Source organism: Lissotriton helveticus, chromosome 12 (genome assembly GCF_964261635.1).
Source record: "Lissotriton helveticus chromosome 12, aLisHel1.1, whole genome shotgun sequence".
NCBI lineage: Eukaryota > Metazoa > Chordata > Amphibia > Caudata > Salamandridae > Lissotriton > Lissotriton helveticus.
This window is the reverse complement of record NC_136073.1, coordinates 175,536,149-175,563,096: the sequence shown is the minus strand read 5'-3', so window position 1 is coordinate 175,563,096 and position 26,948 is coordinate 175,536,149. Positions and strand designations below refer to the sequence as shown.

Sequence of the window (26,948 nt, the reverse complement as noted above, 5' to 3'; positions counted from 1 at the left end):
ATAAAAAAGAATGTACCTGACGCACCCAGCCGCCTTGGTGCTTTTCTGGTCCCAGTAGTCCATAGGCCAAACAGCACAGGCTCTTATAGACCCCACCCAATCCAGACACTGCTCTCATGATATTACCAAGCATGAGAGAAGAGTCTGGATTGGCATGAGTGAGCTGGTTTGACACTCGCTCAGGGACAGGGAGCCTTTGCATTTTCTTTACCTGTCTGTGCAACACAGCTGGGTTGGGTAAATATAAGTGCGCATGTCTGTGTGCCCGACCTAAGACAGCTGGCCAAACTGACATGCGCACTTACAAGTGCCCACCACTCCTCCTCCCTGCCACTGTCCAAGAGGATGGCCCTGCCCCTCCCCTCCTTAGACTCACGTTGACAGTCAGAGAAAAATAAAATTATAATGAAATGGTTCTGTATCATTTTATTTTTCATCGGCTGGTTTTGATGAGGGGGCTACGCTCCTCTGCCATTACGGAGAAGCCGCTGCAGGCTGACTGTTGAACAAAGGTACATTTTCAGTCAGATTATTGGGTCATTGAAACACATGCTCGATTGAGACCACACACGTGAAGGTCTCAGAATGTTAAGCCAAGTAAGTTAGTGCATATGATTTCGGGATGTGTAACGGGCAAGTCACAGGCTTCTCCTGTGACTGAATAAGTGAGTGTCAAATAGTTGGCAGTATTACCGCCTGTTAATTACTCTTTCAGGAATAGGTGCTATCCTAAATCAAAATAAAATAGTAAAATAGCATCCCTTGTTGAGCAGTTCTCATATGAGATGACTGAGCTACATCCGCGCAGGAAGCCACCAAGCCTAAAGAACTGGCAAACAAAAGGTAGTTGCCTTGAAATTACTTTGCAACAATTGGGGTTTTAGCAGTCAAAGAATATACGTGTCCCTTCAAACTCCAGAACACATCGAATGTGTGGCTGACAGGCAATGTCCTTCAAAGAAGTCACTCCAACACAAACCGAAGTCATGTCTCTTAACAGCACGTTATTATAACAAAATCAAGCTTTCAGTTCTGTTCTGAAGCCCTCAGCATATCAGAGTCACTAAAATGCCACTGTTATTAAACCCTGCAGGGGCATTGTGCATTATAAAATGCAACACTTCGTATGAATTCCTCCAAAATTCTTTTAAGAAGAATGACCATATACTGTATATTGGTTGTTCCGAAATGGCTACGTTAATTATAGCAATTGAATCTGGTCAGCAAAAGGGACATGCTTTAATGGGTCAAAAAAGAGGCACTACGCAGGCAATATGGTTACCAGTTTATCATTCTAACACTAGGACAAGTAGTGCATAAAGTAGCGATTATATTGTGCAGGGCTTTTGCATGGACAATCTATTTATTACACACAATATCAGTGTTACATTGCTTTTGACAGGCCCTGGCTTAGTTTGATAGCAGAATAAGGGTTCTCAGGGTTTGCAACCAAATTGGACTAGTTTGAAGGGCGAGCACTCAGTGATGCATTGCCTATACAAGGAAAGCTCTGGTCTACTTCGTCTGAATAGAAACAATTCGGGAGAAAAACCCTCAAGCATACATTAAAGCAAATTATATACCTGCCTTATAATGCACTCTGAGAAACTGATCATAGAGGTTTGATTTAGGGGGAAGAGGTATGACTGGTTATAAATAAATTATATGGAGTGGGTGACGAATTATGGTCCGCCAGTGGAGTTTGAGGAGTTTTGCTCACTCCGCATAGAGCGCTGAGTTCCTAAAAAGTCAGTGAAGCAGAGTAGAGTTTAACCTCTTGCACGGGTCACCAACGTTAAGTTGGCGAGCTAGAAAAATCATACGCTAGACCACCTCCAGTGGAGAAGTGTGGCTCAGGGGTTAGAGGCGGCAGACCCGGAAGCTGAGATCGGTCCTGGACCAGGGTTCAATTCCCCGCTTTGCCGGGTCTTGGGCTCAAAAATTCCATGGACTCGATAATTCTCGTTCTGGTGCCTACTCGACTCACGGGTTCACACTCTGCGACTCTGGGCAATAGCTTGCTTAATCTCCACTACGGCCCCTCGCGGCGGGATGCCTGGCTTTCACCTTGTGGATACCCTGCTGGGGCTATCTCACAGGGGAATACCAGGACGGGTTCCCAAGGCAAGCGCCTTGATGCCTACGGGTGATACGTGCGCTATATAAATCACAATACATTTACATTTACATTTACCTCCTAGCAAGATTTCTCAACACTGGCGGTCGCAGCAGGTCGCTACTGCTTGCGTTGAGAAACCTGCTGCTTGTTTTGAGGAAGCTGCTGCTCAAGTTAAACAGCAACTCGAGTGGCAGAAAGAAGCAGGGCCCTCTTGCACTTCACGTGGTGCCATTCATGCTGATTTTACCGTGTAGGACAAATTCCTGTCACTAGCAAAATCAGCGCGACTAACCATACTCTGCTGCTTGCGGAATTCCGCAGCAGAGTACTCCATGAACTCCACGCAGGCCTATAAATTATATGTTGAGGCTTCACATATCTGCCCTATCTCTCAGTCACCCATAGTTCCGGTGCCAGACACCTGAGCTATCCCTCAGCTGACAATAGGCCATCACCAAAAGACAGAGCCACAACCCATCATTTCTATTTGATTTCTTTCTAAGATTGCCACTGGCCCTATGTTTAGTGCCGGAGGCTACCTACCAAATATATTGAAAATCTATTTAGTCAAGGTATCAGTTGTTCCTTAAAAAGCATAAAAAATGGCCTTAAGCATCTTGACTCTTGAACTGAAAAGCAGCATTAGAAGACATATGAAAATCATCAATAAAACAGATGATTTTTAAGAGCCTTCCTAAACACAGAATGGTTCTCAATTTTGCACAGGCCAAGACAGAGTGCATTCTAAATAGAGAAAAAAAACAAAAGAGAAGCAACTTGTTGAGATATCATGCTGATATATTCTAAACGCCTTGAAGCTTGTAAATAGTGGGCTCAGGAAGGCCAATGTAGAAAGCACTGGCATAGTTTAAAATAAAAATGATGATAGCATTAACAACACAAGCTTTCATGTGGCACAAAATAAAAGAAGGTTTTTCTTCATGTTCCTCTTTTGGAGTGAACAAGATGATACAACTAAAACAGCTGGATGAGGCAGGTGGAATGTCATCATTGTAATTTTGCCTGATGTGATTCAATACAACCACACGTCCAGTCTCAGCGCCTAAACCAGGTTTTAAACTCATCTCTAGTAACTAATGCTCTTCAACATGTTTAGAAAGCTGGTTAGCCAGACCTCACGAATTTCAGTGACGGCTGGCAAAAGAAAGATGAGCCTGTAGTTAGTTTATGCTCAGAGGCACAAGTTTTACTTAGTTAAAATGGGGTATGATGACACCTTTCTTTTATCCGCTAGTGACAGTGACCGATGACAGCAGATGTTAAGGATGAAGATAAAAGCAGGCGCAACAATTTTAGAGACCTGACAGGACATACACCTTCTGGGGAACCCGATTTTATGGAGGTGAACGAGGAGTAAACCTTCTTCTATTCCTTAATCGTTCAGAGAGCTGTGATATGAGTGACAAAAGAGTGAAGGGTTGCAGGTATGCTGCATGAAACAGGACAAAACAGGAAGCTGGGCAATACAATCATGAATCGCATTGACCTCTTTGTGGTAAAGGAAGATACACAGTCCAGCTGTATAGTTAAGTAATCCTTTATTGTAGATTCCTTCTAGGATAGATGAATAGGAGAAGATAGGAAGTATAGGTAAAACCCCACCAGGAGCAAGCTCTAAGCAGCTCAGCCTGAGTAGATCAACTGACACTGTGAGCCAGAGAGAGGCACTGTGAACCAGAGAGTCACCCAGGCATTCTATGATGTCATGAACATTCTATTCAGTGAAGAACAGCAGAGAAGTAGTTTACTACACTCTTCATCTTCTCATTAGAAAGAAAGCAAAAATAAATCACAAAACTTGGGAGGTAGAATAGTCTTTGTGACACAGGGCAGGTTAGGGAGATTGGAGACGGCCTGGAATGGAGCCCTGGAAAAGGTGGAAGCCTGGGAAATACAAAATTGAAACAAAAGTGGACAATTTGTAATGCCTGAGTTGTTAACATTTAAGTAGTGCTTTTAAAGTCTGGTGTACGTGTGCGTGCATACAAATGTGTGTTTTGTTAGATGCAAACTTGTATATAATTTACATACAAAAGGTTGAGAAGTTACAGTCCTGTGTTTCTTCCCCTGACCTCAGCTGAACATGCCTAAGTTATCTCCAGCCTGTCCTATTCTCAAACGAACGAGGCTTTGCTGGTTATTAGAACATTGGAATGTTGGGAGCTCCATTGAAAACAATGGAGTGCTCCGGGCTTATAAGGACTGGAGCTCCAACATTCCAATTTTTCTTTATTCACAGCTATGACTGTGAACAAAGGCTTCAGGGAGCCTGAAGGGATTCCAATCCCATAAGGCTTTGTTCTTTTTTGTTAGAAAATTCTGCCCTCTAGTGGCAGAATGTTCTACTAGCCTTATAGCCATTCGTAGCTGGGCTTTACCGGCTATTAAAGTCCCTCTCCCTTGTTAAAGGCCCGAGCCGAAGAACGCTGGAGAGGGCCTTTAATAGCCGATTTAGCCCTCTATGGTGGGCTATAAGGCTATATTAGATCATTCTTGGTGTTTTCGTCAGCTCTACATACTGTATGCGAACAGATTCAAAGCACCAGGAGCAAAAGCAGAAGTGAAACTAAGGTCTCATTTAGAGTTTAGTGCCGCAAGAGTAGAACCATAATTCTACGGTGCTTTTGTCCCATCAAACTCCCTGTTTCCCCAAACAATTTAACGTTGGTAGAAGGGCCATGTTCACATTAGTGGAGTTTCAGTTGGCTCTGTTGGTGTAAAACCTCTGACCTGGTGTCTCATCGCACAGGGGATGCTCAATCAAAATGACAGTTGTCCTACCCTACTGAGTACCGGACTAAAATCACTTATTTTCCCTGCCAGAGGCATGATGCACACAGACATGGAAAATGCAGAATGTCCCCTACATGCAGGGAGAAAGTTGTGTGTGCATCAAGCCGCCTGTGGTTTGTATTGAGAAAACAAACTCTAGCTTTGAAAGTTTATTTTCTTAGTACAAAGAAGTCTGCAGAGTAAGTGCTTTAAAAATAGCGCCCGTTCAGCAAGCCTGCAGTGACTGAAGGTGGTGCCCACACAGCATAGAAATCCCGGCCAGGCAGTTGGGGATATCTAAGCTCTGTCTGAGTGGCGAAGGCCATGGAATTATACTTGGTGGCAGCAGTGGCATAACAAACACTGTGGGGCCCCCCCTACAAGGTACATGCACGGGCACCCTCTCCGGATTTAATCTGGAACTCTCAGGCCAGAGTACTGTGCTGAGGGGGCACCCGCACCGCAGGGGCTGCGTGCGGGGGCCTGTGTTACGCCACTGAGTGGCAGATCTACCTTTACACACATAAACACCACCCAACCACAACCCCACCATCACCCACCACACCTCTGTTTAAAATATTTAATTGTATTTTCAGGGCAGGAACAGATGTGGAGTTAGAGGATGTGAGGTTACAGCAGGTAGAAATGGGCAAACTAGATAGGATTGATGACTACAAATTGAGACTCATACTGTAAGCTATGTACCTGTATGGATATCATGATGCTTGAAGCAGAAATATAGATTTGGCGCACAAGGCCATGGTTCCAAGTTATGTAGAATTAGGACGATAATTGCACACAGTATGTAATGCTACTATTTAATGTGTGACATAATTAATTTCTTTTGAGTTCCCCACCTCGGAAGGAAGCCTAACACTTGGAATCAATATTTGCCACACCAATCACTGCATGTTTTTGCATTATATCCCGATAGAGAAAATTGTGGAGTGTATTAGTTGATGCACTGCTCCGAATTCCGAAATCTGTGTGCAAACATCCATCTGCTCATGGATCGGAATTTATAACACAACTTTGAATCAGGGTCTACGTAAATTTAAACTTTTATAGAAGGGAGGGATGGGCTATGTCAATAGAGGGCTGCCTAGCTCTATATTGCCATTGTTATGCTGTAGTATTGAAGTATGGTGTATTGTAGCTATATTTGTACAGAGCTTCATACTCCTATTATGGTGCCAAAGCTCATTTGCAGAGGCGTAGTACGCTATTTCGTGGCGTACTATAGTTGGAATAGTATATGTTTGCTCTGTTGTCTACATAGGAGTTTTGATGCCATGGGTTAGGACCAGAATCATGATGCACCTCCACTTCCTCAACAATGGTAATAAATCGCCCATTACACGCCAAAGTGTAATTGTTTATGTCATGCTATTTTTCAGGTGTAGAAGTTATAGAGATAGATAATTAAACAAAACCAGAGGACAGAGTTTTAAACCTGTCAAGTGAGTTAAAATCTCGTTAAACCGGCCTTTGAAAAGGGGCTCTTTACTTTGTAAAGTGGTTGCATGTAACGAGAGAAGCAGTAGGCTGGGATGCCTCCAGACAGCTAAGCCAAACTTTTCAATAACTTTGAATTTGACCTCTGCACATACATATCTTAACATCATCTGGTTCATTGTAAAGCAGGAGATCAATTTCAGACTGAAAAGATAGATTACCTAGACCAATGAATCCGCCTGTAGGACATGCCTTGGGCCTAAAGTACATTTGTAGGTCTGGCTTGACAGCACAGATGATGGCATTACCTACTATTACCAGTACTTTAGAATATACAGAGAGTTGACTTTGGCTTTACACAGAGAAGTATTTCTCTCTCACCTCATGCTAGCGACAGTTTGGTTTCAACATTCCCCTTCTTACAGAGTTGGTTGCATTGTAATCCATAAGGGATTATTTTACATTTTAATAGTTCATTCAATCATCACATAATGAATTCTATATCTCGTAAAAAGGCACTGCTTACAGAAAGCAATTTAATTTCTTTCGGTTTTTTTAGCGCTGAAGGATTGTTTTATTGCTTTATTCAGGACTTGTAAGGCAAGCCAGACCTATTGGCTTTGCCAATGATGGTTTCTGAACAGCACTGTGGGCTTTGAAAGCCTTCTGCTCAGCATTTTCTACACTGGTGCCACCTCTTAGCATCGGCCACCTTCCATGTCAAATCCAAGAAGAGAGTTGCGTACAGCAGACAGGCCTTGTGTTGTCCTTTCATTACGCAGTGTTGGTCATTCGGAATGTGCTTGCTTCTACAGCACTGATGTTGGACTAACCGGTGGTCTGTTTCGAAAACCGCAAAACTGGTAAAGTCTGCCTGCTACTCTGAAACTCAAACACACCTAAGGGGTTACATAGAATACGAGCTTCTGTGGTCAGGCAAGCAGTCTTGCCTCGATCGGATTCGAAATACCCTAACCAACTTGCTGATTTACTTCATTTCGGTCCTTGGCAGACATTTTGGAACAGGCTCAAAAGCAGAGAGACTGTGGCCAGAAAATGCAGCAGGAACACCAGTGATGGAAGACAGCTGGAATGTGTTGGGATGAAAGAGCCAGATAGCCTTGCTGTGAAAAAAGTCTTTTCTGATGCTCGAGGGCTCTTGTTATTGTCATGGACCGCCCGAATGTCCGCACTGTTCTTCAGAAATGAAAGAAGGTCAACTAGCCAGCCTAGCAGGCTGCAAGGACAAGGTCGGTTGAAGGGCTGACCTGCAAGCACAGCACTTGAACTGACACAGAAGAGAGGAGGGTTACAGTGCAGTGACGTTAGAGGTACACTTGTTTAGCCTCTCTAATTTTTTTTTGGATAAACTGCAACTTTTAGCCAATGAAGGTTTTTTTTTTACTGTCCCAAGGCAGTCCTCTGACATCAATTTTTTGTTGTTGTGGGAGTTTTATATAGCGCGAACTCAACCCGAGCCAATCAGAGGACTGTACATGAGCACCAGGTGCCTTACAGACAGACACATTAATTTAGTTAGGCACGAGATTAAGTGATTTGCCCATAATCACATAAAATTGAGCAGGGCCAGACTGGGCACCGAAACTGGGCCTGGCAAACTGCTCGGCTGACCCCCCCAGGGGAATGGGTTGCGGCAGGGTGGTTTGCTAGGGCCGGATTAAGCAGATTTTGTTACATTGGGCAGATATTGCCGGCCCCGGTAACATAAACGCCCCCCCCCCTTCCCCCCCAGGGGCCTAAAACCAGCCCCCAACCTGGCGGCCCACCGGGGAAATGCCCAGTGCCCGCTACGGCCTGTCTGGCCCTGAAGTTGAGCATCCCTGCTGAGATTTCTTTCAAATGCATATGCAATCGGTAGTTCTATCTAAACTGAGTGTGCATTTCCTGAGACAGCGCACCTGTGTTTTTTCCTTCCTCCCTGCAAACAACTACTCATGTGGTGGTATACTGTCCCAGCCAATTTGATAATTTAGCAGCCCAAATGTTCCATCCCTGTATCCTAACAATGCCTATTGTGTCTGGAGGATAGAGGCGGACACCGAATTCTGCATCCAAGTTATCATCCCTAGTTTATGGTAAACAACGCCAAATCATGTACGTTTACCTTTTAGCTCAAATCATTTACACCTATACCCATAGTCAAAAATAACCATTGCCACTGTCAAGAGAAGCGAACCTCTTCTTTCTGAAATTAGACCTCTCCATAGATAATCAGTAGGATTGGGTGAATCAGTAGGTGGATGATTCTGATTTTACTTCAGCAGGGTGTTAGATTTTAGGTGCTGCATCTGTATTCTTTTGGTTTATGCTCGCTTTACCAAGCTCTTTCTCCAGAGATTCCACAAAGGAAAAATTAGCACAAACTGAAAGCTTCAAACTGCATCCAATTCCAACTTAAAATCATAGGTAAGTGAGGAGAGCAGGCCTCCACATGCTCGGTCATATATTCAGATTTGATGTTCAAACCTTCAAAATAATACCAGGTTATTATGTTGTTTTATCATGTTATGTTAATGGACTCTATACATCACATCCCCGCTTTTATAACCTCTAGATTATTGTTTGCTAGAAGCTGTGATAGAAGTTAAGCAAGCAAAGTATTTTGGCGATAAATGTGTTATAAATTTGAAGGGGTGAATAAAATTACAAGTTTTGAAACTATTTTAGAGGTAGATGTTTTTTTATTTCATTCCCTGAAGGGCCCGTAGGGAGGAGTATAAGTTTTGTGCGACCTGCTTCCTTAAAAGTGACTGCAACATAAAAAGCTGGGTGTTTGTCTGTGAAACATGTGAAGAACTGGCGCTATAAGCTACGATTTAAAATCTCAGGGCCCGATTCACGTGTAGTAAAGTTACAAGTCTGGAGCGGAATCTCCGCACTGCAGTTTCTCGAGTGCTGAGACTTTACTACACGGAAATACCTTTATAAATCGAGCTCACATTGGTTTTTTTTCTCTCTACATTCCGCATTTTATTGTTGTCCCCTCGGAGCTATTATCAAGTGGTGTGAGCAGTCATATTTTTTAAAGGCTATTAATGTATTTTTGGGTGCCGGGTTCTCATCAAATAACTTTTGGATAATGTGATATCCAGTAATGGATGGTTGAAAGTGTGGTGTCTAGGGGAGAGGTACAAATATGCCTGTTGTGTGTTTTCATGCTTTTTTAGTTTTCATTATCTGATGCAGCAATGCTGGGTTGCAGTAAATCCCTTATGAGCACCTATTATTTAACAGTAGGACAGATAGCTGCACAACCGGACTGGTGTCCCTGCACTTTCATCATACTGTCCTGCTAATATTAACACAGAATTGCACCAGACATGTAAACAAATATCATTGCAATGTGGGAGCAGTAAGTGGTGACGGTGGTAGGGAAGTGACTTCAGCAGGAGAGACGGTTGGCCTAATGTTTTGTGGGAGATTGACAATTGTAGCAAAAATGGGCAATAGGTTGGCCTGACGGCCGGAGTTAATGATACACAAAACGGGGTGTTTGATAGCAATGGGCTATAACTAAAAAGTGAGTGCAGGTGGTCCCATAGATAATATGGTACATAGCTAAATACTTATAAGGTCCCAAAACCGAGACCGTTGCATTGCAAATGCTTGTTCTTTCTTTGCTTTTTCTTCTATTTTTCATTGTACAGCACTTCAATGAATTTGAGCTTTTGTGGCAGATTAGGAAACAAAAAAGTAAAGTAGCATTTTATTGCATCAGCAGGATGCATAGGAAACAAGCTCAAAGTTGACTTTCATAAGGACTGAACCAGATTATATTTTGGGTCATTGCGTGTAGCAGAGGCCACTATATGGCTTCATTTTTGCCTCCAAGGTAGGGAATGTTACATTAATCCCAAGTCACCGGTGATCATTTCAACTCTGCATTACGAGTTGGCCACTGTGGCAAGGGAGAATCAAATTATGTGACAGAAATGACTAAATTATGCAGCAAGAAAAAACAAATTATCCAGCCACGCACAGTGCCTGTATTATGTTATTAATTTGGGACTTTAGCACATTAAAGTGTCTGGGCAAAGGTTACAAGTTATACCAATTGAAAACTTTCCTCAAACTAAACTGCCTAATTGAGCGTTTTTTAACCTGTGGTCTCCTGGAGGTCTGCAACACCTATTCAGGGTGTTGTCGATTGCTTTGAAAATTAAATAACATTAGCAGATTAATAAAGTACACACACATAAAAAAAGCAAAATTGAAAACTGAAAAATTGTAATCATTTGCAAATGTGAAGGAATTTAAAATTGGAGGGAAAAAATGAACTTGGTATCCTTAGCTGGATTCGTGGGAGCAGTGCATGTACAGCAAACGGTCGTATGGCTAATTGGTGGCCTCCATTTAGGCACTAGAATGTGCCAACAAAAAGAGGGGATGTATTAGGAGCAAAAAGATTAAGAAATATGCAAGAGTCTAGCACATTGGATCACCATCACAAACTGGAATACCATGAAGAAATAGACTGTTGCCACAAATTATAACAGGTCGATGGCCTTGAATACCACCGTGCACTAGAATAATAAAATGATTTCATTGACAAAATAAGTTAGGTTATCGGCAAACACTTGAGTGCCCCTATGAAGAAGAATTACTTGATGAACTAAAATACTATTCTAGACTAGGATACTGCTAGGGGATAGAATAACTCAAAAGGAGTATAATGCAGCCATGAACTAGAATAACAATCCAAGCGACCAACAGACACAACTAAAGTACTACAGCAAACTGAATACTGGAACAAACTAGAATCCCATAAAGGACTAGAATGTCACAACTTAGAAAATCACGACAGCTAGAATACCGCCGTGAACTGTAGTAATCCATTTAACTAAATTAAAAGAATGTATTAGAACACAACAGGGCACTTTAAGGCAACCAGGAGCTAGAACAACAAAAGGAACAAAATACCTGTATCAACAAGAATACTGTCAGGAAGAAGAATTACAAAAGGTCTAGAATACAGTTGTGAACAAGAAATAAAAATAGGACCTAGAATATGGATTTAAAAAAGAACCCCAGGAAAAAGGTAGAGTGCCACCACAAATAGGAGACGGATCATAAAATAGAATACGGCCATGAACAAGAATAAAACAAGAATGTAAAGTGGCGTTATAAACTGGAATAACATTGTAACCAAGAAGAAACAAAGAAACCCGTGTACACCATGAAACCTCTGTGTCTCACTATAATCAGGAAGCACTCCCAGTATATCGTTTGCTTGAAAAAGAAAACTACTTATTTCCTCATCTCTTAAGTGATGCCTTGTCCACGAGGACATAAACAGCAAATCAGTGTGTAGCATTTGCCTTGTGAAGGAAAGGCGATTGGGTGGGAAAGGAATGCAAATGACCTCACTCGAAAAACTGGAAAGCTCATTTCCTTCTGAGGAATGGAGCCAGCACCATGTGCATTGGGATAAAATCCAATGCAGCTGTGTTTAATGTTTTAAGTGGTGCGCAGGCTTTACAGTACACAAAGAACGACAGGGGCGTATTGTGCACTCGAAAACCAATGCAAAGGGTAAGTATTGATGTGTTTTATACTCAGACGAGCAATGTCAAAGCCAATAGGTTTGGCTGTAGTATACATGCAGTTTTTTCCACACAATATGCAATAAATTAGCAAAACTATAAAAAGGTGCAAAACTAAAGGAGTGTCCAAAGGCACTGTATTGCATTCTTTTGAGGCAGCTCTGCGCAGGGGTCTGCTAACATGCCATCACTCAGAGTGCCAGACAGCCAACCATGGATGTGGATCACCTCACAGATTGTGTGTAATAATTACTTTACACAGGGAAACAACTCTCCTAAAAGTAACAGGCCTCTTCGATCTGATTGTACCTTACTGCTTACATTTTATCCTTGAAAACCTAGTTTTGGTTAAATACCTCTTGCTAAAAAAAATACACTTGAAGCATACCATAGGATAAACTAAATATGCAGATGCACAGGGTATAATATGCTATTTATTACCATTGTTGAGAGAGGAGCAGGACATTGTGAACCACTCAAGATACGTCTCTCTTGAGTCATGGCCCCACCCACGCTCAACAGTGGAAATAAATAGCATAATATATTACGAGCATCTGCATGTAGACTATAAAATAGAATATATATATATATATATATATATATATATATAGATATATAGATATATATATATATATATATATATATATATATATATATATATATATATATATATATATATATATATATATATAGAGAGATAGTGCCTTACGTTTGTTAGAGACCAAATATATTTTGGAACTCAATACTAAGTCCCCAATAGGTTTAAATACCACGGAGGATTTATACACTTGCATATAAATCAATGTCCTTTAAGGATCATGTTATGACTGTTATTTGAGGAAACCTTTGGTTTTTTACTCTGCACATAATTATGCCACATTGGATGTATGAATTGACTTGTGGAGTCCCTAATGATGTACAGTAACCTCTTTGACCTGACTCATCAGTAAAATATTACCTATACGTCTAATTATGAAATGAACTATGAATATGCGCCTATTATACCAGCATTATGCATTTGTTTTTAACAACACAACTTTTCATTTTTTGTCTTTCACATATCGGTTTTGATTAATTTTTGGTTCTTTACCGATTTGAATTGGGTTCACATATTATGTTTATTCGATTATCACGCCTTTTGTGCCATAGGCACTTAGGTAGTTGATATAATCGACCACTGTTTTTTGGGTTCAGGTTGCCCAATTTAAGTGCTCGCCCACTTGGGCTTGATTATTCAGCATAATTGTACAGACTATACCAGAGTACTCATCTTTTGTGGCAATTATAAATTTAACGTTTGTTCACTTTACGTGAATATTTGTTATTTATAAGTCGGGGGGTTTTTAAAAGAAGAGGTATTTACACTTTTATTTATTAATAGTGCATTTGTAAATTATTATGCATTGTGATTTTGTACACCAATGAGATTTTAACATCTAAGTTTTAAAATTGTACACTTCAGTTGACACACCATGTAAATGGAGCATTTTAAGCTGTAATTGCACTCTGATAGTCTGTCTTCCAGCTTTATACCCACGAAGGGACAGCTGTTTGTGATTGAATACTTGTACTGTGCACTTTAAATTTGGCGCCTGTCCATGAGTAACGCGTCATGTGATCAAGGTCCAGGTCGGACCGAAACGCGTCATGGCGGCATGGGATGCAGGGCAGAAACACTAAATAAATAAGCACGAAGAAAACTTTGGGTCCGCGGGTCTATCCCAATCCGTTGTGTGCTATTGGATTATTGGTGGATGGAGTACTGCAATATATATATATATATATATATATATATATATATATATATATATATATATATATATATATATATATATATATATAATGAATGATCTAAGTTTCCACCAAATGCCTGTATTCTGAACTCACGGCGGGTGCACCAGAAAATGGGGATGGAACACGTATGTTATATATATCCAACAGACAACAGGTTACCCCAGTGAGTGACGCCCACTTGGAAAGTTAGCCTCTATGGACGAGGACTGCAACAGAATCAGCTTTCCCTCTTTTCATCCATTAAAAAGCGGCTTGACGCATTTCAGACATTCAGTCCTTGTTCACAAGCCGGACATGAAGGAAAACAGCAACCGCATTTTATTAATTCTTTAGAAAATGTGAGGCTAGTAAAACAACTAAAGCAGCCTCTGCACCAGACCTAAAAAGACCAACAGCCTGGCATTACTCTGATTTACAACAATCATTGGCAAAGCCAGTAAGTCTTGCAAATGCAAGAGCTGTGGGCTTTGCCATAGTCTTTAGTCGTGATGCAGAGCAGTCATAGAGCTTGTTGTGCTTATGGCTGGCGCTGGTGGGCAACATGAACAATGGGAGTGAGGGTTGGAGTTAACAGGCGACATGGACAATGGCAGGGAGGGATCAAGCAACACAGCCAATAAGATGTTAATAAAAAGCTATTTGACGCCACTAGCACTGGCAGCATCATAGCACTTTTATATGGCATATGGGTACTACAATACAGACAACGCGGGTGGGAAGCAGGAGGGAAGAAGCAACATTGACAGTAGGTGGGTGGGAGAGAAAAAGCAGCAAGAAGAATGGGAGGATGGGAGGGAAGAAGCATAGCGACAATGGAAGGGAGGCATGGGAAAAAGCAAGACAGAAAAGGGGGGTGGAATGGAAGAAGCAACATAGACAACAGGAAGGTGGGAGTAGGAGGGAAGAAGCAACACATTTAAGGACGGAGTGAGAAGGGCAGAATCAACACAGACAAGAAGGGGTTAGAGGAGAAAAGCGACAAAGAGAAGGACGACAGAGGAAGAGCAAACTAGTACATCAATCATAGCGAAAGGAGCGGAAGAACAAAAATCTAAATTAAGTAATCTATACTTGGTGCATGCTCCACAAGAAATAAGAGTAAGTGAAGACAGTACGTGCTGGCCAATTTGGAGGTAGTAAATGAGAGTGACAATGAAGCCAACGAATGGCAAGCAAGGGGGGGATCCAAGCTCTTAGTTTTACATAATATCTTTCACAAGCGAGGAGAACACGCCCACTGTCTCAGGCGAGAACTAAATTGAGATGGTCCATTTCTCATTAGGCATAGCCCAGAGGGAGCCCCATCTGGGGGTAAGAGGGGACGGAATCTCCCACAATAGTCTGCACCCCTGCCACTGGGCACGACCAGTAAGACTCCAGGGTGAAAATAATTTACATGTCTTTCAGTTTTATAGTCGAATACCCTTCAAAAATACTTAACTTTAGAAAACGTATCTGAAATTAGCAAAAAGATTTTAACTGGGCACCTGCAGCACCATACTCTATGTGGTGTTATCAATAAACGCTGATTCACCAAAGTGCAAGCAATACTGGAAGTGACATCACCCAAGCACACTTGACCCCTCAACAGTCTCCTATTTGCTGATGAAGAGGGCAAGGAGTGGGAACTCGTCCATACAGTCCTGTTTACTTTCTGTTCCGGTCACTTGCTTCAAGATGCCTGGGGATCAGTGTAGAAAGGATATTTTCAGATGCACTCAAGGACAGGCTAGCCGCAATAGCCTAACGACCTCCCCACCCCCGGCTACTCCAAATTTACATCCATAAAGTTATGAGAGAGCGCAAACTGATATAAATATATGAGTACATCACACTTACCTATAGAGAGCATAATTCATGAAGAGAAATGCCATGAGTGCTAATAGTATCTGAAATTATATTCTAAATGTATAGCTAATATAGAGATTTAAGTAGAAGTGGAACTAATACAGAAATGTGTGACATTATATGATTTTATTAGACGTGATTATTTTGAATCTATGTCGTGTAGCTGTTAACATATAAGATGGTCTGTGGTAAAACGCAGAACGTGGTAGGCCTCAGGGCCAGAGCTGGAGCTAAAAGGGAAGGTGTTTCTTTTCACGACACAGATTGTTTAACGTTTTTGGTCATTGCATTAATGGGCCATGATTTAGAGTAATGTTTTCTAAATAATAGAATAAGAGTTTTAACATGCTTTAATTAAATGAAGAAATTGAATGCTATAATCATAATGTGAAATATTGTAGGCCTGAAATGTTTTAGCATTGATTTACACGTACATGTCTGGGCTGAGAAATGTTGCAAGCCTTTTTTAGAAGTCTATGAGAGTTGGGTTCTTGGCGGCAGATATCTGTCTGCAACAGGAAAGGGGGGATCCAATTATAAGTGAATGAATAGAGGTCTGTTCAGTAGACGGCCCAGACATGGAGGAGGGTTCTGGAATGTTTAAGGGGTATCAGCGGGCCGGAGAAGAGACTGAGAAGCAAGGTCAACTCTAACGTCTGAGGCCCAATACAAAGCATCATGGAAAAAGCCTGAAGTTGCACCACGTGAGAGGCGTTTCGCAAGGGGCGTCTCAAATGTTGTTGACTGTTTTGTATTAGGGACAGCACCCCTGGGTGGAGTTAGAGCAGAGACCTGAGGACCCTTTTAGAGAGCGGATGGGTAGGCAGTGAGGGGTCATGACTGGAGAACTTTAGGTTTTCACCAAGAGACTTAGAGTGGGTGACTTCCCTTGGGGGTCATTCATTGCTGACACCTTTGTTAGGTTGGGATTTGGTTAAGTAGGGATACCATCTAGAACAGGGTAGGGACGCCTAACCTGTGTTTGTTTTCCTCCAACCTAAATGAAGGAGAGATATGCGTCTATGCTGATAGCTTTGCTATTTTTAGAACTTGTGTTAGTGATTTCTGTTGCTCGTCTGAGGGCTTTTCGAGAGCACATGTATGTAATTGGACCTGTGTATCTCGTGAATCTCATTCTGAGATGCTTGTATTTGCAGCTCATTATATCTTTACAATAAACTTTTGAAACCTAGAAGTTGTCCGTGATCTTTGAGAGTAGAGTCCTTTCTTGGGTGAACTAATTTGCAGATAGGTGTACTGTTTCCTTCCAAGACAGGCAATAAAGGTTCAGTCGACCAGATCGAGGTTTGGATCAATAGATATAAGGTATCGATCAAAATCTCGCCCTTTCAGTTGGTAGCTATAGAGGATGGTTGCCTTCTTGAGGACGGTGACCTAGGCCAGGTTAGCTTACCCCAAGGCCCCTAGAAATCGATGATCGGAAGAACAGCCCGCAGATGAAGATCCGGATGACGTGAGACAGAAAAAGCAGCAGTATCGGTCGAGAGTGAGTATAAAGGGTTATGCGTGTTAGATTGCGGTGTTTTTGTATTGTATCTATGTTGTAATGTCTGGCGGAGTTGAATGTCTGTAGAGTGACTGTGGAACAGGTTGTGAGCGCGCGCAACCGGTGGAAATCTTAAGTTCAAGGAGAGCTTAAGTGGTTCGGGTGTATCGGACACCCAGAGTAATTGTCAACTAGTGTGAAGGGGGTCATGAGGTACCATTGATCACCCGAGAGACCGAGATAGGGGGAACGTAAGAGTGAGTGCGTGAGTAACGGACGCTGGTCGGAAGTTACTGTGTGTGTAAGTAACCTATCAGAGAGACGATAGACATCTCGTCAGTTGTGTTGACAATTACAGATAGACTGTGGACGTACAGTCGAGAGAAGTGACCGCTTGGTCGGAAGTAGTCATTTTTCAGTGTATGAATGGGACGCATGCATAACCGGGAGACGAGTTGAGAAAGGAGGGGTGCTGCTGCGAAGCGGAGAAAAGAGACGTCAGGTGGTGTCGCGCAGTGATTGGCTGACCGGAGAAAGACCGCGCTGTGATAGGCCAGCTAGCGAACACGTCATACAGGGTCGCGACGTGATTGGCCAACAGGAGAAAGACCGCGCTGTGATAGGCCAAGCTAGCAAAGCCGCGACAGGATTGGTGGATTGTCATCAGGAAGTAAACAGAGTAGCGAGGCTGAATTTTGTGCGCATAATTATGAAGTGTTTTAAATGGTTGAAAGCGCTGTTTAAGAAAGAGAGGCGAGGATCGTATGAAGGGGAAGAAGCCCCGCCGGAGGGTACGCCAGCTCGTTATATGGCAGTAAATGTTGGGTTGCATACGATCCTTTGGATATCAGAGTGGAGTAAGATTACTGAAGGAAACGAGGAACTGACGTTCCCGAAGTACGGGACGTTCAGATTAGAGGTGTTACATCGATTGAAATCAGTCATGACCTCAAAGAGACCCTTGCCTAGACCAACCCAGTTTGAAGCCCTTGATGCATGGCTTAGGGCAGCGCATGAAAGGAATATGAACAGACGACAAGAAAGGGTGAAACGCTCGGTAAGGGCAGTACAGGATGCCAGGTGGGATGCGGATGCTAAAAGATGGAGAGTGCATAATTTGGAAATAAATAAACTGTACCCAGTGTTAGAGGCGCCAGTAAATAAAAGCCCCCTAGAAGAAGATGATGAGAGCGAAACAGAGGACAGCCTGATAAACAGATTACTGACAGACAGGCCACCCCCGTATAATAGAGCAGGGGGAGAGGTCGAGAATACTGAAGGAGAAAAGGGGGGCAATGCAGGAGAGCATAGACCGCTTCCCAGTTCAGAGTGGGATCCTGAGCCAAAGAAAGAGTTGCTCCAGCCTAGTCAGGTGCAACAGGTAGTCGGTAGGTTTGTGGTACAAAGAGCGCCGGAAACGGAAAGCGCCACATCCTACCCATTACCAGATGCACTACAGGTACCTGTTACCATAGGTCCTATAATATCGATATATGACCAAGAGAGAGCAAAAGGGGAAGAACGGAAACGGAAAGACAGAGAAAGAGCAGAGCAGGCAAGGAGGAACGATACCACTAATTCCCCAAGTCAGATGCCGATGCCCAGAGAGTGGAGCACCCCGATGCACACAGCAGGGGACCCAGGAGGAGATCCTGGGGGCCCTAGATGGCCAATGGATCTGAGGGGATCTGGACGAAAATCCTTTCAAGAGCTAAATGAGTACATGAAGCAGTGGGATGAGGCAGTGAAGGCTCAAAAGTGCATCAATGCTGCAGAAGCAGAAAGGGAAAGTCAGGACAGCAGAGCACGAACTCACTGCGGGGCTGGGGAGAGTAGCCCGGAGTGGGACTGTAGAGGGAGTAGGGGAGTCACCCATTGGGCCCGGAATGGAGGTAGAACAGACCTGGAAAACGGGGGCCCCGGGAGTGGAGGGGTGGCGTGCCCAATACTCAGTGAAGGGGAGAGGAGAGCGCAAGAGTACAGGAACAGCTTTAAGTGTCCACACTGTGTGCCTGCCACCAGAGAACAGAATGGGAGTTGTGAGAGGTCGCACCATAGTCCCTGTGATGACAGAAATGAGCGCAGCCCAGGGAATATGGGGAACCAGGAAGGATCGTATCGGATACTGAGCGATACGAGGCAAAGGGAGTGTAGCGACCAGAGGGAAAATAACAGAGAGATGTGCGGTGAGAGGAGAGAAGAAGACGAGAGTGGGCAGAGAGAGAGTAGGGATAACAGGCCCGTGTTCCATCACCTTCCAAGATCGGATGGCCGAGCATGGGACCTGGAGAGATGGGAGCAAGGGAGGCCACCCATTAATTCTCCTGAGCCCAAACGCAGAGCTCGAAGTTGGGATGGTAGGGAGACCAGTGAGCCCCCTTCAAAAGACATATTGCGAGCTGAGATAAAAGCCAAGAGACTTGATGTCTCCAGCTTAAGGTCAGATCTGGATGACATGGTAGATGGTACCCTGCCTTTAGAAAGAATGGAAATGTATGAACAGGATGAAATACTGTATATGGCAAAGGACATCACACGAAAGGCGAGAGCAGTCCATGAGAAGTTAGTCGAACTAGCAGGCAAATATATGGTGGACTTGTCAAGAACCAAAGCATTACAGGGTAACCACAGGCTACATTACTCAGATCGAGATCTAGATGAGAGGAGAACGATTGGGCTGAAAACACACATAAGGGAACTGATTACTGGAATAAGGACATGGAGGGCACTAGATAAATGGGAAGAGAGGTGGTCCAAGAAAGGGACCGGCAGAAGAAGCATGATTGGTATAACACCAGGACAGCAGGGAATAGAAGCTTACCCTTTGCGTGAAGTTGCCAATGGGAGCTATGTACATGTCCCTTGGAGTAGGGGAGATTTAGCTGCTTTTACCACATCTTTCCCCAAGTTACGAGAGAGCCCCGTGGAGTGGTACAAGCAAGTCGAGAGGTTTGTAAAGATCTCAAAAGTCCTATGGATAGATCTGAACACGCTGTTTGACATTGTAGTACCAGGAGATCTGTGGACAGCATGCAAGGTTAGCGCTGAGTGGCCCACAACGGAGCCAGAGAGAGATGCTAGGACTAATGGGCCGTCCGAGATCGTGATGGCAAAATTCGAGAGAGTGATGACTTGGCTGAAAGAAAAAGTGCCAATGCAAGACATAGATTGGGTCAGAATAGACAGAACGAGACAGGAACCCAAAGAGACAGTCCATGAATATTACGAGAGATTGCTGAAGGCGTTTAAACAGTATAGCGGCTTGGATGTAATGGATCCAAAGGACATAGGGCAATTCGTGTCCAAGTTCGTCCTGGGACTGAGACCGGATATTAGTTTAATGATTCAGCAACACTCGATTTGTTGGCAAAGTAAACCCCTAGATGAAATACTGAGATATGCCAGGTACTGCTGTGATGAGGTAGACTCCAAGGCTAAGAAACTAAAAGAGAAGCTGATGGTGGTACAATTGCAGACAGCAGGAAAGGGGGGACCGCAACAACAGCAGCAAGGGACAGGTACAGGAGGTAAGAAGCAGTACAGTCAGAACAAGGGTAATGAGGAGAGTACTACCTTTAGACCCAGAGTAGACATAGCTACCTTGAAGAAAACGACTAGGTGCCACCAGTGCAACGAGTTGGGGCATTGGAAACGCGAGTGCCCTTACAATGTAGAGATCGGAGAGCAAGAGATAGAGGAGGAAGAGGTCCAGAGCGCACCTATGAGAGGGGCGACGCCATACCAAGGAAAGGTGCTCAAAGGGGGGGGGGCTCCTCCCCGAGCCCAGTTCCCGCAACCTCCTCGAGTAGGGAGTATGGGTAAGACCTATAGACAAATGCCCCTGTTTATGGAAGGGGAAGAATGCTATTATGTGGACCCATTAACCGGACAGAGAGTGGAAAGAGAAGACTGCACCCTTGGGGCAGCCTTAGAGGTAGATCAGAGGGGACCCTATGTGGAAGCAGAAGTAGCAGGGTGCCCTACGACATTTCTGGTGGACACAGGAGCCACTAGATCCACGATCAGATCAGCTGCAGTTCCAGACCTGCCCATGTCTGGAGAGACCATACAGGTGGTAGGGGTCGCAAACAGGAGAATAACCAGCCAATTGACAGAACCGGTACAGGTGAAAATAGGGAAGTACAGCGATGAGCACCAATTTGTGGTTTGCGATTCAAGCCCTGTGTGTCTGCTAGGAAGAGACCTGTTGTGCAAATTGAATTGTACTATATATTGTACACCCCAGGGAGTGGAGGTATTGACTAATGATGATGATGCAGATTTCAAAGTTGCAAACTCAAGAATATGTGTGGAGCTGTACCCTACTTTGACAGTAGACGAGCTTCCCTGGGATTTGAGAGAGACAGTGGCATCAGAGGTATGGGATTTCACTGGGGAAGAGATTGGATTGGTCAAAGGGGTGGACCCAGTGAAAATTGTAGTGAAACCGCATGCTGAGTTCCCAAGAACACCCCAGTATAAATTGACTCCAGAAACGATTGCAGGCATAAAACCCGTGATCGAGTCCATGATTAAACAGGGAATACTGAAAGAAATCGTGGGTAGTCCATGTAACTCCCCGATTATGGGTCTGCAGAAACCAAATGGGAAATTTCGGATAGTGCAGGACCTTCGAAAGATTAATAACATAGTCGTTTCATGTTGTCCAGTGGTACCGAATCCATCAGTGATACTGTTTCAGATTCCATTCCAAGCTGAGTGGTTCACTGTGATAGATCTTTGTCAGGCTTTCTTTTCGATCCCTTTGGACGAAGATAGCCATTTTCTTTTCGCATTTAAGCTGGAAAATCGCGTCCTAACATGGTGTCGTATCCCTCAGGGGTATACAGAGAGTCCATCGATCTTTAACCAGCTTCTGAAGAAAAATCTTGAAAGTCTAGTGCTGCCCCAGAAGTCAGTTCTGGTCCAGTACATAGACGACCTCCTTGTGGCGTCAGACACAGAAGAAGCTTGCAGGGAAGACTCCATTGCTTTGTTAAATCACCTAGCTGCCAATGGGCATAAGGTATCCCCGGGAAAATTGCAGTACTGCCTGACAGAAGTGCAGTACTTGGGACACAGAATTGAGAAAGGCAAACGAAAAGTGTCACCAGATAGGATAGAGGCGATCATGAAAATGAATGCGCCTCAGACCCAGAGAGAGGTCAGGATGTTCCTAGGGATGGTGGGTTATTGCCGACAGTGGATCGTGAACTTTTCACTGAAAGCAAAACCTTTGCAAAAACTGACGCACAAGGAGGTGAGTGATCCGGTACCATGGGACAAAGACTGTTTGATGGCATTCTTACAGCTGAGAGAGGACCTGTGTCGTGCTCCGGCATTGGGAATGCCTGATTACAATAAACAATTCTTTCTTTACTGTTGTGAGAGAGAAGGTTGTGCGTTGTCTGTGTTGGTCCAAATCCATGGGAATGCCCGTAGACCAGTTGCTTATTTCTCAGCTACTTTAGACCCAGTAGCCGCAGCGTTGCCCGGATGTCTCAAATCCGTTGCTGCAACGGGTGTCAGCATTGAGAGATGTGAAAATATCGTCATGGGGCACCCGTTAGAGGTGTGCGTGCCACATTCTGTTGAACTGTTGATGACCAGGACCAAAACACAGCATCTGACCAATAGCAGGCTCACGCGCTATGAGCAAGTTATTCTTGCTGCAGAGAACGTGACCCTCAAGAGATGCTCTGTTTTGAACCCTGCTACCTTAATGCCACTTCCAAATGATATTGATGATGATGATGAATATACAGACCATGACTGTCTCGATGTGACTGAACTATGCACCAAACCCAGACCCGACATCGTAGATGAGCCACTGACCGACCCAGACGAAGTTTTCTTTGTCGATGGCTCATGTGTAAGAGACGAAGTTGGGCAGTTGAGAGCAGCTTATGCTGTTTGTACAATTGAAGGAGTTGTGGAAGCAGGGTGCCTGGAAGGAGTAAACTCCGCTCAGGTAGCCGAGATTATTGCCCTAACACGTGCTTGCTTAGCAGGCAATCAAATTCGAGTCACCATCTACACCGACAGCCAATACGGGTTTGGGGTAGTTCATGATTACGGGCAGTTATGGTCTCAAAGAGGGTTCATGACTTCTTCAGGCTCTCCCATTCGCAATGGAGAGTTTGTGCGCTTGTTGTTAGAAGCATTGCAATGTCCAGCAAGTATCGCAGTTGTAAAGTGCATCGCACATACCAAAAATGAGGACTTTGTTTCGAAAGGCAATAGATATGCTGATGAAGTTGCGCGGTATTGCGCAGAACAAGGTTACTCTTTCACAGAGGTGGATGTGGGTGGAATAAATGTAAGAACTGAATTAGCCATGATACTGGAAACTGTTGATACTTGGGATGAATTGTCAACCATGCAAGAAAATGCTCCTGATTCAGAAAAGGAAACATGGGTAAAGGCAGGATGTGTAATGGGTGAGACTCATTTTTGGGTCTCAGCAGACGGCAGAGCAGTGTTGCCCAATGAGATGGTGAGTCCAATGGCTAGACTCATACATGGTCCCGTACACTTAGGGAGAGATGCTATGCTGAGAGTGTTTAGACAGACTTGGTACAATCCTAAGTTTAGAATAGCAGCAGAAGCAGTGTGCCAGCGTTGTGTGACCTGCCAGCAGCTGAATGTAGGGAAAAGAACACCAGTTGCACTAAGTCACATAGGAAGGTCTGGAGGTCCATTCAACAGAATGCAGATAGATTTCATTGAAATGCCAAGATGCAACCGCCTCCGCTATGTCCTGGTGGTTGTTTGTGTGTTCTCCAGATGGGTTGAGGCATACCCTACACGTAGGTGCGACACCCTCACAGTGGCTAAGTTACTGCTTAGAGAACTTATCCCTCGTTTCGGGGTGCCGGCCTTTTTGGAATCGGATAGGGGAACACATTTTAACAGCGAGCTTGTGAAGATGATTTGTGTTGCACTGAATATAGACCAAAAGCTCCATTGCAGTTACCGACCAGAAGCCTCAGGAATTGTGGAACAAATTAATGGCACGATCAAGTCCAGAATAGCGAAAGTTTGCTCCTCAACGACCCTGAGTTGGCCTGATGCCCTGCCATTAGTACTCATGAGCCTTCGTAGTACCCCAGACAGAAGAACAGGGTTGTCACCACATGAGGTGTTAATGGGGAGAGCAATGAGACTGCCATCTATTCCAGCTACTGCACTGTTAAATATCACAGATGATATGATCCTGGACTATTGTAAGGGGCTGTCTGACGCCATGCGTTCTGTGTCCCTTCAGGTGCAGGCTGCAGAGGTTCCAGCGTGCCAGGGCCCTTGCCATGACCTGTATCCTGGGGACTGGGTCCTGGTGAAGAAACATGTGAGAAGAAGCTGCTTGGATATTCGTTGGCGTGGGCCCTACCAGGTCATCCTGATCACAAGTACAGCTGTAAAGGTGGGAGGCCTGCCCAACTGGATACACGCGTCGCATACGAAAAGGGTTCCAGCACCTCTGGAAACAGCTCCTCTCTCGGATGGACGTCCAGCTGAGGACCAAGAAGCCATAGAGGGGGCTAGCCAAGCTGTAGAGGTGCCAGTGGAAGCAGGGAACGAGTCTGACCAAGCTGAGGACGGTCAGTACAACAGCGAAACAGAAGACGCTACAGAAGGAGAAGACAGCTGGGAGTACGAGTCTGACCCTGACAGGTCTGAAAGAGAGCGAGAACAGACCAGAAGGAGAAGGAGTAGAAGGGCACGTGGAGAAGCAAATTGGCCGCAAAGAAGAAGTTCTAGCCTGAGGTCAACTCCAGAAGCAACCCTTCCTCCGATATCAGAAGACTCGGACCCAGAAGAAGGTGCTCAGGGCGCTGAGGCACCGAACCGAAGGAGGTCAAGAAGAGTGCGTGTGCCTAACAGAAGATACTCCACACCTGAGTGGACATATCTGGCGACAAATGTCTGTGAAACCGGAGACAGGGAGGATCCGAGCGGTGGTGGTGTCCAGTTCTGAGCCTATTATCACCGTGGAAATACAACTGTTGGTACCCGGTGTCGAACAAGAAGGGTCACTAACATTCGTGCTCCCCAGACCTCCCCGCCTCAGCAAGTTAAAACACATGTTTCTTACAGAATTGAAATTCCCCGACTTTGGTACCACGATAACAGCACATGAAGAGCATACTCTTCGCATGGAAATATTGAACTATGCTATTGAAGCTGCAACCACAAATCTAATAGTCGATTGTTAAAGGACTTTGTAAATAAAGCAAGCAGAAGAAAAGAAGATTACCTAGCGCCCAGGAAGCAGAGAATTTTAGGGAACCCCTTGAGTGGATGGAGAAGGGCTAGGGTTGTCTTTTTGAACTGTGAAAGGACTTTTTGCGAAAAAGGCTGTCAGCCTCCAGCTGTGTGGATTCTAAAGACAAAAAAAGGATTGAAAGAGACTGTAAAGGAACGAGAGGAAAAGAACTTTTTTTGCAAAGAGAAAGGGAAAAGCTAGATTGTCTGACGAAATGGAGGCCGGCACCCCGAACCGCAGAGCTAAATGTATAATAGGTACACTAATAGTAGGAGTGATAATATTAATAGCTTTAGTGGTAACAATTTCTTATGTAAAGGGACATGAGGAAGAGGTAAAGGTAACTGATGCGAATTCTGTAGTAACACTTACACCCACTGTTGCAGGTGAGAAAAGGGAAAACACTCAAGAGAAAGCGTTATTGGCTGCAGAAGCCCGCAGGTTACATGTAGACGAGTCCCAAGGAGACTTTAGGTCAAATGCTTATGCTAAACTTTTGTATGAATACGTGGATGCCATGGAGGTTAAGGATTGCTACGTCTGCATGCAGTTGCCTGCGTCTGTAGATGAAGGAATTCGATATCATCACCTCCCTCTGACATATGGCATTACATGTAGCTTATTGCTTAGTATATTTTATGAGAGAGATAGTTTTGAATACTATTTCTCCAATTATGATTCTGTGTTGCCAGAAGTCCCGAATTATAAGCAGATGAATAAATGGGATTACTGGAAGAGTGAAGACAGATTGGCCAAGTTCTTCATTCCTTGGATTACCTTAGATACTTCACATGCCCGTAGAAATAATCTGACATGCAAGGTGTCAGAAGTCGAGAAAAAGTTCATAGGGCAGGTGGATGATCGTTACAGGAGACAAAAGATGTTGAAAAAATCAGGACAAGGGAAATTAGATTGGACCGAGGAAGAGAAGTCACACAAGAGAAAGGGTAGTAGTGGTCCAATAGCTTTAGATAAAGCGCAGAGAGGAAAGTTATGTCTTCACCGAGCCAAAACGTATTATGAAAATGTATACGTGGGTGAAGTTGACTGTGAACATGCTTTTAATTTAGAGTACTACACTAAGGATTTCCTGAAGGGAATGCAAGTGATTCCAAATGTGTATTTTGTATGTGGAAGAAATGCTTACGTGAGACTACCTGACAACTGGTATGGATCATGTTACTTGGCAATTGTCTTCCCCAAAATATATCATGCACAAGACTTATTGATCATTGAGGGCCAGACATCATCGAGGGGAAGGAGAGATTTAGGCGATGCAGAAATGGTTGGAGATGTCTTTGGAGCTATGTTCCCTCTTTTGGGAATAATCCTTAATGATGTTAAAATTAGACGACTGGCAACAGTTGTCGACAGGTTGTCTGCCAGCACTGCTCAGTCCTTAATGCTGGTAGAAGGAGAGATGCAATCGATAAGGGCTATGGTTCTTCAAAATCGGCTTGCATTAGATGTCTTATTAGCAAAAGAGGGCGGAGTCTGTAAGGCTTTGAAGGTTCAGGAATGTTGCACTTACATTCCAGACCTTTCAAAACCCCTTGAGAAAGTTATTAAGAACATAACTAATATACACAAAGAGATCGAAGA

General features: G+C 43.9%; 1 protein-coding gene across 4 annotated transcripts in view; it reads right to left on the bottom strand.

Moving 5' to 3' along the window:
- The window catches only part of CMIP (c-Maf inducing protein), a 511,919-nt gene that overhangs the window by 423,141 nt on the left and 61,830 nt on the right, over positions 1-26,948 (bottom strand). The window lies entirely within an intron of this gene.